Below are 14,726 nucleotides of genomic sequence, written 5' to 3'. Positions count from 1 at the left end.
AGCGAACCGGGTAACCCAGTTAGACGAAAATTTTCGATGCGCGCTCGCGCTGACTTTAATTTTAGACGGTATTTTCGCGGGTGCGCGGTGCGCACTTTCGAACACGTGCACTCCGAAGGTGCGCGAGCACGTGTGCTGCACCTCGTTGGTCGTGCGAACGACTAACGTTCCTCCCCCCTCCCGATGAGTCGCAAAAGGCCGCGGTCGGGCGATGAGCGGAAATATTGTCGACCGATCAAGCCGAAAGAGCTGAGGGAGCGCAAGACGACCACTGGCCAGACGACCAGAGGAAGAGGAGGTCGATCGTTCCGCGCGTCTGTTCGTTCGTTATTTTCAGGCAGAAGAGTGTGTCGGAAGTCGAGTGGGCGCTGTGCGCAACGTTTCATACAATAACTTTCGCGTCAGACCGCATTCGTGACGCCGTCATTATATCGCTCGCTTCGTAAATTTCGCTCGGCTAGCAACAATTTTACGCGCACGCTGGAAGTGCGAACAGCTTGCGCGGGGGAACGTTAATATTGTTTGACGAGAAAGTTACTTGAACAGCCGGTACAAACTTCTCGTGCGTGTACGTATGTCTATTGAGAGAGAGTGATGACGCGCGCGCGAGCGCAACTACACAAAGAGAGAGAGAGAGAGAGAGAGAGAGAGAGAGAGAGAGAGAGAGAGAGAGAGAGAGAGAGAGAGAGGGAGACGAGGTCGCGAGTTACGTTCGTGCTTGCACGAGGGGTTGTCTTTATCATGCCGTCTCTCTCACGGCGCCTAATCAATTCCACGTAATTACTTTGGTGCTTTGTGAATGAGATAATTGTCACGCGGGTTACCCTCTCTGCTTTCATTCTGGCTTTCTCTCCTTTTTGTGCATTGCGTGTCCTTCGCCCGGCAGCGATGATCAAACTTTCGCGCACGCGAGAGCGATGAGCAATCGCGATCCAAGCGGTCTGGAAACGCGAACAAGGAAACGAGCGAGAGCAAAAATAACAATAATCGGCGTCGCGCGACCACTCAAAGAACAAAAACACTTTCTCGCAATTACCATTGCTATCCTCGTCTCCCCCCCCTCTCTCTCTGTCTCTGCTTCTTCCCCTGTCTTTCCCTCTCGACACTTCTCCAAGTTACGACAAGCGAGAAAACCGTCAAAGCGCGAGCTTACGTCTGCCGGCAGTGAGCATCCGCGAAGAGATGCTGGCAAGAGAGCAACACAATCGAATCGACTTGCAACACAAAAGTGAAAAAGAAACGAGGGAGGTGGTTATGCGCGCGAAGTAGAGCATAGCGCAGAGCGCTGAGCTACAGTCCTGGTAATGCCGAGAGAGACATCTAGAAGCGCGAGAGGGAAAGAGGGAAAAAGGAAGAGGGAGGGGCGACGACGGCAGCCGATCAATACGGGACGCATCTCCTTGCCAACACACACACATACACACACGTACACACCTAGCTCTCTCTCTCTCTCTCTCTCTCTCTCTCTCTCTCTCCTGCGGGATCCTATCGATTTTGCCTCACTCGCGCGAATGTGTGCCTTTTTGGTACGGAGCAGTAGTCGGAGGGCGGCTTTGGTCAGACACGTGTGCTGCTACTCTCGCGAGGAGGAAGAGGAGACTTTACAACGCGCAAAATATATCGTTAATGATGCCAGATTGTCAAACCAATAATATTGCTCGGATTTATCTTCTCTCTTGACCGTCGACAGCTGTACAGAAGCGAGTCGTGCGACGTCTGACTTGCTGGATACGTCACTCACTGACGAGTGACTCTCCAGAACGAGACAGGGAGGAATCCCTTGCCGATTATCATTATTATTCTTTTTGTTCTTTGTGACTCGAGCTCGAAAATTCGGAGGATTGCGGTGATCGTGCTCTTGCGCGAGCTGTCGTCTAATTGAAGCGAGTCATCGACTGATTGCCTCGGTATAATTTCCTAGCGAACGCCGTAGCCTCCCCTCGACTATTCGCGATACCCGAAGGAACGGTGACGTTTGACGCGCCCGCGCGTATCGGCCGCGTGCTATCAGTGGCCCCAAAAAAGCTTCAGGGAAGCCCTCGAATTTAACGCTCGGCGTGTTTTTATAGGATATGGACGCGCGAACGACCCGATAAATATCCACGCCGTTTTCTCTCTCCCTCCCTTCTCCACGCGACAAAGGGGCCAGAAACGAAAAGCGACCACGTTGGGAGCGAAGCTGAGCGCGTCGCGCGGCTATTGTAACGAGCGTTTCGACGGCCCGTTCGTGTGTGCACAAGCGCGGACATGATAAAGCCCGTGGATGCTAACACGCGCACGGAGCGGCTAATTCGGATGCGCTCTCGTCACACAGTTAAAAATCCGGCCGAACGCGAATTATTCACTGGGCGAATTCGACGATCGTCTGCCCGCGCGCGTCACAAAACTCTTGCGGCTTTCGATAACTCGGCGCGCCCGGCTGTATTGTACCCGATTCGGTCGAAGCTGTTGAGAGCCGCAAAAAGAAAAAAAAAAGCGACGAGAGAAAAAATTTTATCCGGCTTTGCACGATGCGCGAAGTGCCAGCGTGTCTATCCCGTACGCAAGCGGCTGCGCTGAGTGCAAGCATCGAGGGGAGAGCGCGCATGTCCGACCCAATTGTGCCGGTCTATCGGAGTTCAAAGGGAGCATGCGCTTGAAACCCGCGCCCTCGCACGCGCACACGGACGTGGGGCGGCGATAAGGCCTAATAAAGAGACAGAGAGTGCAGCACCTCGGGAAAATCCCAGCTGACCCTTCTCGTCCTCTCGTCCGCGCCGATTCATTCGGGTTGAAATTCGTTGCACAGCTAAGTCTCCGAGTAGAGAACAAGCTCGACCACTGCTTATCTGAGCGGTTCCGCTTCGTCATATCGCTATCGTACGTTTGATTAAGGGGTCATCTCGTATTACGAACGAAAGAAGCTTCTTATGGACAAGTCGACTTGCAATGCCGAATCCACTGATGAGCGGTCGCCTCGCTCGTCTATTACTTACATTCGGCGAGAAAAGCCGACAAGCGCGATCATCCGATGAAAAGTTCATGATTCATTCGATACATGTGAGAATTAAAAAAAATGGATGATAAGGGGAAAGGTCGAGCAGAATCTTACGCAAAAAATTTTAATCTATATTCACAGCCGGTAACAGCAGCCGCAGCACGCTGAGTATTACGTAACGTACGTAACGTAAAGAACGCGGAATCGAACGCAGGAAAATCGTTGAATGAAAAGTTGTAAAGGATTCGAATCACATATGGCGTTTTTATAATTAAAAAAGGTAATATATGTAACGCAACATTCATTTCTCTCTCCATTAAAACTTTGCTTTTTCCCGAATCTCTATAACGATTATTTTTTTTGCTCGTTCGACGTGTGGTATTAGCTTTGCCACGACTGATATTCAGAGAGAGAGAGAGAGAGAGAGAGAGAGAGAGAGAGAGAGATAGAGAGAGAGAGAGAGAGATAGAGAGAGAGAGAGAGCTAGCGCTTGTTTGCTTTACATGTATCAATATTGGTGGAAAGCTGATCGCTTTAAGGGTGAGGGATTTTCATTGTCACACAGATTGCTACGCGTAAAAAAATAAGGAAAACCAAAAAAAATCCTAGTGATTTATCGTGACTAATAATGTTGATAACTCGCGCATTCATCGTGCGTGTTTAGCTCATTACCGAGGCTGCAAAAAAAAGGGAGAACCGTAACAATCGCATTACTCATTCGGAGGAGGTAGGAAGAATGCCTAGGCGAAGGGAAAAAGTCAAATCGGCTGGAGAGGAGAGGTGCGTCCGTCGATTTATCGATCAGACAACACGACTCGCTGTCTTTCCGGTTGGATATACTTTTCTCTTGCGCGCAGACTCGGTCACGTGAGTTTTCAATTTGCGGACGGCGGAGCACGTTTGCTGACTGAATTTCGGTTATAACGTTATTTCCAGATGCTTGCCAAGGTGGATAGATATTTAAATTCTCAGGAATTTTTTTTTATCAAATTATTCTCCGGTGGTAATTGATGTTGTTCGTCGTCGAAAGTAAAAAGAGGAAGTTTGATAGTTTTTTCGGAAAACGAATTGATTGTGAAGGAGTGATGGATCTGTTTCCAATTTTCTTTTTGCTCTCCAATTGATCGCTATCTATCTCGTTTGTCCGTGATCTAGCGAAAGAAAACGAGAAACCTCGAGTGAGCGTAATCGAAGACATCTTCATCGGCAAACTTTTCACGGAAGTGGCGAAAGAAGCGCATGTGAACATTGGCGCTAACGTCACAAAGCGACAACTATGCGCATCGCGAAGTAGGTAGGTACACACAGACATCGCGCGAAGAAGCCAAGGCGAACATAGCAACGATGAATGGAAGCCGCGCACCCTAAAAGGGATGCATACGAGAGCTTACGGGATGTACGCAAGCGCACCAACGTCAGGGAACCAGAACTATCCTGATATCGATGCGAAATACTTTGATCTCCCGATAAAAACGAATATCCGAAAAGGATAATTAAACGTTCGGATGAGTTTCCTCCTTGTGGCTGAAAATTTGGTAGAGCGTCGCGATTATTGAACAATAATCATTTTCCCAAAGAGATTAAAGTCCAACTCGACTCCTGATTAATTCTTCGAGCACCAGAGACGCATGTGATTGTAAAATTCGTTTCAAGAGCCTAAACTCGCGGATGACAGGCGCGCCGTCGTACTCAATTGTATTTCCGGTAGACTCACCTGTGATGCGCGTATCTACTGCATTTCATGAGAGAACGAGGAGCTTCGTCGCGCTGAGGTGAGGCTCCAAAGCAAGCACGGTACCTCACTTGCCTTTACACATGTGGCCGTACTTTTGGGCGGCTAGATTTGCTGTTTACGTTTGTACCTGCAACAAGAAAAACAAGATCGTTACAGCCTTCGCATTCGTGCACACTTGGAATTTATCGCGCGACTCAATTGTCATTTGTTACTCCGATGCTTCGAGGAGTGTGTTTTTACATTTACCACAAGTCGCTCGCTTTTCTATATTCCATTTCGATATTAGAGCGTTTCGCCACTGCTTACCTCTGCCTAGCAATTCTCTCGCGTTTATTTTCCCGACTCTTCTAACTAATAAAATACATACGCGCGCGCGCAAAAAGTTGACTTCACGGATTTGACAGTCCACTAACACGTGGGGAATAAGTGCAAATAGCATTTCCAGATCGTATCATTACGGCGCATGCGTGCGCGCACGGCAAAAACGAGCGAGACGATGTTTTCTTTTTTGTTTCACAGCGTCCAAATTGATTCCACGGCACTTTGCCGCGTGTCATCGCGTTATCGCTGATACTTCGCGGCGTGGCCTGTAGTCGATTACGCTCGGCCGTAATGCGCTCGTCACATTGTCCCTGTTGAAATCTTGAGAGGTTCGGGGCAGGCGTCGTCCGCGCGCGAGATGTGTAAACGAGAGAATCCGATTGACGCATAGACATAGCCGGGTGCCCAGTGTTTCTTGGCAGTAGTTAGCCATAGAAACGGATCGGCCTCGCGGAGGAAGCTCTTCCTCGGCTTCTTGTTCTCGCGAGTTAAATATATGTCATCGACGAGTCCATTCGATGCACCTGGCGCCGAAGCTTCTCGCCTTTTATTCTCGTTGCCTTTGCTTCTTTTTCGCTTTCCTCGCGTGGAGCTGCTGGACGAGCGAGAAATTTCCCATTGGTGCGCGTGCGACATCTGCCGTGATATCTAAGGATTTAAAGAGCTCCCTCGTACGAAAAGTTGAATGTCGCTCGTCGCGCGATTTTTAGCGTAAATCCTGTACCGAACGTACGTAGCGAGAGGGGGAGAGAGAGAGAGGGAGATCGATTTTTCTTTCGCTTCAACCGGGCGAAAGAAAAGAAAGGGCTTTTGCCAGGCTAATTAACCGCAACCTCTGGCAGCGGCGCGTGCATGCAAATGCCAAGAGGCACAATTATTACAGTATGTAAATACAAGTCGTAAATGCCTGTGATTTACATTGAAAAATGTTAGTATGAAGACTAGAGCCGCGCCCTCCCGTTCCTCTGGTTGATCTATTTCTGCGAGCTAATCTTTCCCTCTTTCTCACTGCTTCGCAACGCGCATGAGGGAAATGGACAAGCGTGTACTGTTATAGCACGAAAGCTCGGAAACTTTCTTTGTTGCAAAATTGCACTCCTAGCTACAATTAAACGCACGAGCTTTCAACAAAGCTGTTTTCTCGATTTTTTCCAAAAAAATTTCTTCTTCTTCTTCTTCTTCTTCTTCTTCTTCTTCTTCTTCTTCTTCGAGAGAGAGAGAGAGAGAGAGAGAGAGAGAGAGAGAGAGAGAGAGAGAGAGAGGGAGAGGGAGAGAGAGAGAGAGAGAGAGAAAGAGACAGAAAGCGAGAGAGTCAATCTAAAAATAAAACCTCGACGTGTTAGTAATTCACGTAACTCGATAAGCTTAACTTCCTCGGTGACGCTATACTTTTGCCCTTGTAACTTCTGAAAAGAAAAAAGGCTGTGACAGCATGTATATCTATATACAAGCGACGCTTCCATTCAAGTATTCGCGCGGCCCCCTTCGTTTTGTAAAAGGTTTCTCGCGCGCGAAAAAATTTCTCGTCGAACAATCGAAGAGAGCGAGAGGGAGAGAGAGAAAACTTCGAAATAGCTTGCCACGCCTATAGTTGCAGTCAAGGACAGAGTATAGCATTGGCATGCGAGGAGCTTTGCAAGCTCACAACTCGATCGTACGTGACTTATTCGATGATTCTTTGTTGTCTGCTCGACACACATATACACACCAGACTGGCTTATCGTTAATCGAGTGTACTCGTCGATACAGATATATATATATATATATATATATATATATATATATATATATATATATATATATATATATATATTTATATAGTATGCTCTCCGACTGGAAAATCTCTTGGAAATGTTGTTATGTATGGCAAAGCTCTAACTCACGTTAATCACGCGTACGCATGAGTTTATGCATAAATTTGCGAGGCATCTAGCCCTTCTTTTCCGTGGCTTCCATTCGCATCAAGATCGCTCGATTGCGACAATTTTTTTCACGCTACGCGTGCTCGCATCGACCTTCTCTTCCGCGCACGCGAAATCAACGTAAAGGAAAAAAACAACAAAAATAAAAAAAAGGAAAAAAAACGGAGCGAGCTTTCGGTAATCTTGGTAGAGCGAGAGCGCATTAACCGAGAAGCTACGTTCATTTTCTTTTTCGAGCTTATCAGTCGAAGAGGCCGTGGAGGTAGCGGCAAGGCAAGACACCACCATCCAGTTTCAATCTCGCAAACTCCATCAGATCGCCTAGGAGAGCCGCTGAAATTGCGGTTTCGCTCTCTCCCTATATATATAAAAGTGTATGCGCACCCAACAGCTTTAGGCTGCGCAGCGGTGGCGAACCTCGGGACATCGCACTTAGGCGCAGACTGCAGCCAGCGTCCGCGCCGGGGCGAGACGCGAAATTGGAGTTTGCGTCTCGAGCGCGAGCTGGTCGGTCTCCAAAAATACAAGCCGAAGCGGCGCGACTTTGGCGGACGATCGCGCGCGCGAACGTGCATTGCAGACCGATCGACGCTGCGCGACGTTGGACGGCACGCCAGCGCGCGATCTCGTGATCGCGCGAGGGCTTCAACTCTCCGTCGCACGCGCGCGCGCGCCACGCCAACCAGCTATACCGCTGATGTGTTATTTCGGGTGAGCGGCCGTTATACCTGCGCGCTCCGCGCGTTTAATTTGGGACTCGGCTAGACAAGCGCGACTCGTTGCTGCTGCTGCTTCTGGCACGGTTGCGCGCTCGTCTCTTGGCAGCCCTTGTCTCTGCAACAGCTACTACTGCCGCTGCTGCTGCTGCTGCTGCTGCTGCTGCTATTACCACTGTATATATACGCTTTTCGCCTTTTCTTCATTATTCACGTGCTCGTCGTTGCTACGTTCACCGATGTTCAGCTAGATACTTTCCTATTGTTTTTCGTAGGCAACGTTCGCGCAACTGGTTTCTCGCGAATTTTCGTCGGTAATTTTCAACCGGGAAATTGTACGCAGCGTGCCCTAACGAGATAACCGTCGATTTAAACGGAAGGAATTTCAGCTGGCGTAATGTATTCTCGAAAAGCTGATATATTCGTGGCTTTGGTAAAATTCTCCCGAGACGCCAGACCGATGAATATTGCGGAGCGCAGAAATATCGCGCGTCTACGGCCTGTGTGGCAAGTTGTCATTGATGGCTGATTAATTATCAGCACCGAGCGAGGCCGACGGGCGACGATTTCGCGCTGTTCTGCGTCCGCAGCGCGCGATCCGGCGCGATCCGGCGCGATCCGGCGCGATCCGCGTGCGCCGCGATGCAGAACGGCCGACGCGCACTTCCGAGCGGGTTTTTCGCGAGAAAGCGCAGAGCGCGTTACGAGCGCGGTATACGGAGCCTCTCGGCAACCTCGCTGCGCGCCCGCTTCCACGCTTGCCGATGCGTGCATCGGGTATTAATTCGGCGCCGAGCGGGCACCGCGAGGAGACGCGTTTCTTTTTGGAAAACGTGCCGCCGCCTTGGCTCTTCCTTCCGGTCGACGGCGCGAGTGTGCGAGCGGTCAGCCGGGGGAAAGGGAAGAATAGAGGGGCGGTCGCGCGCGGCTTGCGTTGCGACAGTCGTTACGCATATAGTTGCACATGTCGTTCTGCGTGAAAATTGTCGCGTGCCAAAAAGTCTGGGCGCGGAGCGCGCGACCAAGGCTAAACATTTTCATTATTCTCCCTCCCTCTATTTTTTCCTGTTGTTGTTTTACAAGCTTCTCGTTTAACGATTTTCACGGAAATTGCTTTGAGCGGTGGCCGCAGACGTCTCGCGACCTTGCTGCCGACGCACGCCTGAGGTCGCTAAGCTCTCTTTAGATTTTTGTAAGGGACTTTTACGCTCGTCGTGTACATTATACATAAATTCTCGCTCGACGAACGGAAGACTGCGCAAAGGTTTATCGGCTTCACGTTGCCCAAAGCCCTTCGGATTGTCGTCCCTTAGGTTTTCGGTCGAAAGAAATCAATCTTTTAAACACATGCCGCACCAATGTAATTAGCATCGAGCTTGGGCGAGGGAGATTCGAGGCGCGTTTGAACTCTCCGCGAGTTGAATTGAAGTCGAGTTTTTCAAGAAAATTCCTCGGTTGGAGCTGCTATCGTTGCACACTCTACTTGGTCGCCGCGCTAATTAGGTCGAGCAATTCGCGACGATAATTGACGACAAGGAGGCCACTTTAGTCGTGTACATATTCGACGTCGACTTTGTGGAAAGGAGATAAGCCGAAGAAGCGATCGTGTCTGCGTGGACATGGTGGCGAGTGAGGGGTTCGCGGGACGCTGTGTCGAAAAGCGCCAGGCCGAGCGTTAGGTCGCGACGCCGACAGGATCAGCTCTCCCGAGATTCCCTGCCTTCGTGTTGTTCGTTGAACGCGCGCTCGCGTTGCTGCACGCGCGGTATTTGTCGCTGCCGACGATGCGCGCCGTCGATTCCATTAAAATCAGATGCCCTGTCAATTGGTTGTCAGGCGCGCGCGATGATACGTTTATGCGGTTTCGATATCTATCGTACAAGAGTCTCCGCGCGCGTCCGATTGCAGACGCATATTCCGATGGGGAATGAAGGTTAATTGAAAAGAAGAGAGAGAAAAAAGTTTTCAATTTGAGACCGCCGGTAATTGGTGATTGGAACAGTCGTTAGCAGCGATCATGAAAAAACCGATATTTGGCTAATTTACAGTTAATTACTTTCGAGACGGTCGACTTGTGTGGGCGCGCGCGCGCGTTTTCTCTTGTCGCGCTGGTTGGCTTAACCTTTATTAAAGCCCATTCGTTAAGCTCTTTTTCGTAGAGTGAGAATGAAAAGGAGTGACGATCGCGACCTTCGTTTCACAGAGCCGCGCTCACTTTTTATTTCCAGCGCAATTATTGCCGTCATTTGCAGATCAAGTGGCTGCGAAGCGTACGATCTTATGGGCACGTCGAGCATCGGACCCGAGACCACGTCAGATGCATGGCAATTGAAGCGCTTCGGAAAAACAAAACGAGACGTGCGTGCGCGACGACGGTACGATAATTGACAATTAATAGCACTTGAGCGAGGAACCAACACCGAAGTCGTGCGCGAGGGCCACGCCGATCGATTATCCAATTAAGCGTATGCGCGCACTCGAGTCAATTATTCCATTGCGTTCGTCGCAACGATTTTCGCGGAAATCTTAGCGCGAGTCTTCGAATTACACGTCTCGTTTCCTTCTCCATTTTTCAAAAAGCATCGCTGCCACGGCGATAATTTTATGAGCGTCCTTTCATGGCAATAGAGGCGCAATTCGTTCGTCGTCGCCGACCGAGAAAAAAGGTGGCGACGATACTCGCGATTCGGAGAGAGCTGGTTTTCGCGGTCGCGATCGAACGAAAGAATGCTCCCTCGGAGGAGCTCGCGACGCTCACGGGGCTGGCTGTAAATCATCGCGGGCTATTACGCCTCTCGCAGCTGCCCCCCGCGGCCATTCGCTTTGCGCCGGAACGCTCGACTCGTTCGCTTGTCTTTGTCCTTCGCTCCCTCGGCCGCGGGATAGACAGGTCTTCCGCCGCGCCGCGTTCGCTCGGCAATTCGAGAAGCTTCGGGTGCTCGCGCCTCCCCGGGCTATCGCCGCGCGGCGACGGCGATACGAGACTTGGCCCCGAACCTTCCGCTCGCTTATCGAGATCACAGCAGAACTTGTCGGCTATTCGCGGACGCGGCTTCGTGGCCGGTCGCTAGCTCGCTCCGACGACGCTCCAGCATTCCGGCAATTTGCTCGCTGTCGCGCTCGTACGGCTGGCTGACTCAACGGAAATGGCATTAGGTCTAATTGTAGCCGTCTCGAGGGAAGGCATTCCGATTCCGATTCCGATTCCGAAGATTACCCGAAAAACGTGGCTCTTCAACTGCTGGTCATTCGCGGGAATTTTGCATCTGGATTTCGTTGCGCGTTCACCGCGTTTGACATACGTGCAACGTTGAGAATGGCCATTGGGATCGATCTTTTTCCATCGTCGAGCGGCGATAGCAAGCTTACGTAGTTGGTGAAAAAAAAAACAAATTGTCCAAATTTACAAATCAATGAACTCGCCCGAACTAAAACCCAACCCGAGCGAGGCAGCGCCGTAAACATTGGAATTAACTCACTCCACGAATCTTTCTCGAAACATAATATCGAACAAACATACAGGGTGAAGAGTGGCGAGCCGACGGGAATAATGGCCGGGCGGGCGTTTCGACGAGCGATTTCGAAATCCTGATGCCGTTTACAGCTGCTCAGTCGAAACGTTTGCTACGCGCCCATGATTTCGCATAGGCCGCTAAGCTACGAAAAGTCTCGTATACGAACGTATCCGGGCGCGGTTCGCGCCTGTATCGATGCGGTTTTTGGCTAAGTCGCTCGCAAAAGCTTACATTCCCGAGCGCGGATCTGGGTTAACTGTGAATAATTCCAGTTTATCCGGTTATTACGAGAACGCTGCCGCATCGCGCAGATACAATCGCAGATCAAGCTCCGTGCGGATCGATCCAAGACAAATTTCGCGAGCGCACGTACGTCGACAAAGCCGCGAGAGGAGCGATCGAATTGAACGTCGATCCTCCGTGGGCCACGCCGGCGTCTCCGTCGAAGGCGCAATCTTGGCAAAGGACGTCCGCGAGGCACGACTATGACGACGAATGGGCACGCGAACCCACAGCGACGCGAGACAGAGACAGAGAAGGGATTCGCCCACGCGACGCCCCGCGGCGGCGCAGCGCGCTGCTTATATTTCCGTCGGCGAACGCATTGTGGCACGGACTCGTCCCGACGACTCGAGGCGCACCGAGAGCCGCCCGCGCGACGGCTATATAAAAATCCCGTCGACTTGGCGACATTAGCCGTCAAAATCCCTCGGCGTCGTAGCCTTCGCTCCGCGCAACACCAATTTCACGCTCGATTTGCGCCTTCTGCGCTGTCGCTCTGCCCGAGAGCGCACAGCACGTGCGCGCACGAGCCCCGTCCTATTCTAATCCGCTGACGCGCGCGAGCTCTCTCTCGTCGTTCTAATTCTTGCCTCTTCCTCTTTTTCTCGTCGACGCGCGCTGCAGCAACCCAGCTCGTTGCTGCTTTGCGTTCGATCGCCCGACGAGTGACGCGCGACAGCTGCCACGCGGCGAAAAGATTGATCAGCGAGCAGCGAGATCCGCACGGCCGGCAGCGATGTAATTCGTCGAATCGGGGCTCGACGCAGCCTCGGGCGTGTCTATTTACTTGCGATACTGCTCTCCCCGCGCGAGGCCGGCAGGCTGCAGCGTTCGATTGCCGCGGTGCGCCGCATCCGCCCTCGCGAGCGAAGAGAGAGAGCTCCCGGACAGCCGGAATCCAATTGGAATGTTAATGTCGGCGACTTGTAATCGAGGTGTACGCCGGGCGCTGCGGAGCCTAACGTACGATCGGTGCGCGGGAAGGCCAGTTTTCGATTGGGTGCTGAAAAAGGAGCTGCGGCCGAGCCACGAGAATCAATCGACAGCAGACGATGCCGCTGTACAGATGTGGAATCCGCGGAAGAATATGAAAATTCGATAGAGTCTGGAGCGCGGGGAGGTGGCGAGCAGAGCGACCGGGGCACGACACGAGCGTCAAACTTTAATTGGCCGGCGTTGGTCGAACTAAAGTGGTGGCTCGACGTTAAAACGACACAGTCGGCCCGGCGGGGGCGAGACGGCGAACGAAGGGTCGTTCCGATGACGTTTGCCAACTCCAACTTTTTTTCTTCGACGACGTGGCGCGTCGAGGGCTCGCGAGCCCGCTCGCAATGGTGGTCGGCGAACGAGGAAGCACGCGGCGCACTGTCCGCGGCTCGCCCTGTTTTCCCCTCCTTCTTCGGCCTACTTAGTCGACGAGCCGCCGGCTCTATCCGGGCAAAAAGCTCTTCTATGCGCGGAGTCAGCTTTAAGACGCGCGTGTGCGCAAGAGCTCGCTCCCTCTCTTTCTCTCTCTTTTTGTTCTTTGCTCAGGACTCGAGGAAATAATTAGACGACTACTTTTTTCCTTCAAAAGCGTTCTCTCAGCGGCGTGTATGGCTTCAGCGGAACGTTTTCACGGCTGATTGGTCGGATTTTAACCAACGGAAATTCTCTCTCTCTCTCTCTCTCGAGCGATGATTTTTAACGACGCGGTGCTCGCTCGCGGCAAGTCGGCGAGTGTTGAAAAAAGAAAAATGTTGCGACGTCGAGAGTTTACGCTAAAAATACGTTGGGAGAGAGAGAGAGAGAGAGAGAGAGAGAACAAATGGGAAAGCGAGGTCGTAGCAACGCGCGTTTGTTGCCTAACCGAGCAGGATATTAAGCGCGAAAAAGAATATCTCTCCGCGGAGATATGATCGCGATGTCTCTCGCGAGCTGTCAACGAGCGTAGACGTCATGGAGGGACGAGCGTGGCGCTCGCTCGAGTCTATTGCGGCCGCAACCAAAGCAACCTTCCCTCGAGGAGAGAAAACTCGTTGCTGTCCGAAATAACAGAGCCGATTGTTTCGTTTGCGGCGCCGCGGTGTTTCAACTGCTGTTGGTCTTCTAAACAACCATCAATTCTCGGTTTCGCTGAGGCTTGCGCTCGCAACGAGCCTCCCGCGCGCGGGCGCCTACTTTTGGCGTACAGACATTTAATTTTTCTCGCCTTTCATTGTTGGTATTCCGTTCGTATCTCCAGGCCCAGATGCGATCAATTGATTTCTGCGATACAAGTGCGGACGTCAGCGAAAAGCTGATACAATCGATCTCGAAACGGAGATTGCAATCATCGCGCGCGATTTAATTTCCGAGAACGTAACAAATAAGTACAGAATTTAAGCGCCCGGCGCTGATTTGTAAAAGCGGGAAGCTCGCGGAGGATTCAAAGATCGCGCGCGGCGTAGGCACACTTGTTTTCCCTCTAGTAAGTTTTGCCGTCCGTCTGGCGAGAAAACAAACCCATGGGCCAATCGATAAATCAAGAGAAGCGAAAAACCGAGAGAGAAAAAATGAGCGCGCGCACGTCGAGCACACGCATCGGTGTACACGAGACGTTATCCAGCAGCGGTGGCGGCGGCGGCGGTGGCGGCGGCGGTGGCGGCGGCGGCGGCAGTAGTAGACGATGAGCCATCGGTCCTGCCCAAATAAAACTTTTAGCTTGACCTCGGGCTAGACGTTCCCGCGCTCTGCCTCGGCTAAAATTAAGCTCGCTGGCCGGCCGCGCCGCGCGAGTTTGCCTTTCATCTCGCTCGCTCCCGCGAGCTTTTTAAAAACGAACGATGACGCGCTGCCCTGCAAAAGATCCGTGTCGAAGGCGCGGCGAGAGAGCGGAGACTCTTCGCGTCTCGCCCCGGCGATCGATCGGCTATTTTTGCCGTTTTTCGCATGCCAGATGCTTTTTAATTGCGATTGCACCGCGGCTTTAGCTCGTCCCCCTCCCGCACCCCCTGCCGCTCACCCCGTCGCCACTCATCCTCATTGTTTTCCCGCCCTTATTGCGCACGGCGTGGGCGTGGGCGTGCAGGCGCGTGCGTCCGCCAGCGGCGATCGATTGCCCGCACCGTCCACATTTGACGCGCGTGCAGGAATGAGTAGAGCTCGCTGGCGTCGAGATCAAAATTCAAGAACGAGAGACAGAGGGAAAGCGAGAGAGAGAGAGAGAGAGCTCGCGCGCTCCGACGCCCGAAATGCAGGGCGGCGCGACACCGTCGAACGTCAATTGTTATCATCGAT

At 51.9% G+C, this 14,726-nt stretch overlaps 1 protein-coding gene across 8 annotated transcripts in view; it reads right to left on the bottom strand.

Annotated features, from left to right (window-relative positions):
• LOC131670199 (plasma membrane calcium-transporting ATPase 3) overlaps nt 1-14,726 on the bottom strand; it is a 92,910-nt gene that overhangs the window by 62,899 nt on the left and 15,285 nt on the right. For all 8 annotated transcript variants that reach the window (XR_009302428.1, XR_009302427.1, XR_009302429.1 and 5 more), the window contains exon 2: nt 4,692-4,839. The gene's annotated coding sequence lies outside the window, so the exon portion shown is untranslated. The remainder of the gene's footprint in view (nt 1-4,691; nt 4,840-14,726) is intronic.

The sequence above is a fragment of the Phymastichus coffea genome, unplaced genomic scaffold, assembly GCF_024137745.1.
Source record: "Phymastichus coffea isolate CEN01 unplaced genomic scaffold, Cenicafe_Pcof_1.1 PCOF00104, whole genome shotgun sequence".
Classification (NCBI taxonomy): Eukaryota; Metazoa; Arthropoda; class Insecta; order Hymenoptera; family Eulophidae; genus Phymastichus; species Phymastichus coffea.
The sequence above is the reverse complement of the archived record's forward strand: the minus strand, read 5'-3'. Positions and strand labels throughout refer to the sequence as shown.